The sequence below is a fragment of the Arachis stenosperma genome, chromosome 3, assembly GCF_014773155.1.
Source record: "Arachis stenosperma cultivar V10309 chromosome 3, arast.V10309.gnm1.PFL2, whole genome shotgun sequence".
NCBI classification, from domain to species: domain Eukaryota; kingdom Viridiplantae; phylum Streptophyta; class Magnoliopsida; order Fabales; family Fabaceae; genus Arachis; species Arachis stenosperma.
The window spans coordinates 8,983,223-8,984,969 of NC_080379.1; the positions used below are offsets into that span (position 1 = coordinate 8,983,223).

General features: G+C 39.2%; 1 non-coding gene across 1 annotated transcript; it reads left to right on the top strand.

Moving 5' to 3' along the window:
• The first annotated feature begins 872 nt into the window (after positions 1–872).
• LOC130972078 (small nucleolar RNA R71) lies at positions 873–976 on the top strand. Its single transcript, XR_009083278.1, has one exon. It is a non-coding gene; the product is annotated as a small nucleolar RNA R71 (small nucleolar RNA).
• Positions 977–1,747: the final 771 nt, after the last annotated feature.

The following is a 1,747-nucleotide window of genomic DNA, read 5'->3' on the forward strand; positions in this document are numbered from 1 at the left end:
CAGATTCCTTTGGATCCTTAATAGAAAACTCCTTCTTGCTTGAGGGACGTCCCAGGAGGTCTTCCTCACTAGGATTTTCGTCCTTCTCCTCCCTTGTGCATTCGGCCATATTGATTATATCAATGGCCTTGCACTCTCCTTTTGGATTCTCTTCTGTATTGCTTGGGAGAATACTGGGAGGAGTTTCAATGACTTTCTTACTCAGCTGGCCCACTTGTGCCTCCAGATTTCTAATGGAGGATCTTGTTTCACTCATGAAACTGAAAGTGGCCTTTGACAGATTAGAGACTAGATTGGCTAAATTAGAAGTGTTTTGTTCAGAATTCTCTGTCTGTTGCTGAGAAGATGATGGATATGGCTTGCTATTGCTCAACCTATTGCGTCCACCATTGTTAAAGCCTTGTTGAGGCTTTTGTTGATCCTTCCATGAGAAATTTGGATGATTTCTCCATGATGAGTTATAGGTGTTTCCATAAGGTTCACCCATGTAATTAACCTCTGCCATGGCAGGGTTCTCAGGATCATAAGCTTCTTCAGAAGCTGCCTCTCTAGTACTGTTGGATGCATGTTGCCATCCATTCAGATTTTGAGAGATCATGTTGACCTGTTGAGTCAACACTTTGTCCTGAGCCAATATGGCATTCAGAGCATCAATTTCAAGAACTCCTTTCTTCTGAGGTATCCCATTATTCACGGAATTCCTCTCAGAAGTGTACATGAATTGGTTGTTTGCAACCATGTCAATGAGTTCTTGAGCCTCTTCAGGCGTTTTCTTTAGGTGAAAAGATCCACCTGCAGAATGGTCCAATGACATTTTCGAAAATTCAGATAGACCATAATAGAATATATCTAATATGGTCCATTCTGAAAACATGTCAGATGGACATCTTTTGGTCAGCTGCTTGTATCTTTCCCAAGCTTCATAGAGGGATTCACCATCTTTTTGTTTGAAGGTTTGAACATCCACTCTCAACTTGCTCAGCTTTTGAGGAGGAAAGAATTTATCCAAGAAGGCAGTGACCAGCTTATCCCAGGAGTCCAGGCTATCCTTAAGTTGTGAATCCAACCATATTCTAGCTCTGTCTCTTACAGCAAAAGGGAAAAGCATGAGTCTGTAGACTTCAGGATCAACTCCATTCGTCTTTACAGTCTCACAGATCTGCAAGAACTCAGTTAAAAACTGATAGGGATCTTCAGATGGAAGTCCATAAAACTTGCAGTTTTGTTGCATTAATGCAACTAGCTGAGGTTTCAGCTCAAAGTTGTTGGCTCCAATGGCAGGAATGGAGATGCTTCTTCCATCAAATTTGGACGTTGGCTTTGTGAAGTCACCAAGCATTCTCCTTGTATTATTGTTATTTTTGGCTGCCATCTCCTTCTCTTGTTCGAAAATTTCTGAAAGGTTACCTTTAGAATAATGTAATTTAGCTTCTCTTAATTTTCTCTTCAAAGTCCTTTCAGGTTCTGGATCAATTTCAACAAGAGTGCATTTTTCCCTGTTCCTGCTCATATGAAAGAGAAGAAAACAAGAAAAGGAAGAAGAATCCTCTATGTCACAGTATAGAGATTCCTTTATGTTAGTAGAAAAAGAAGGGAGTAGAAGAATGAAGAAGAATTCGGATTTTTAGATGAAGAGAGGTGAAGAGAAGTGTTAGTAAATAAATAATTAAATAGAATAAGAAAAGAGAAAGAGAATTTCGAAAATAATTTTGAAAAAGGGGTTAGTATGTTCGAAAATTAAAAGATA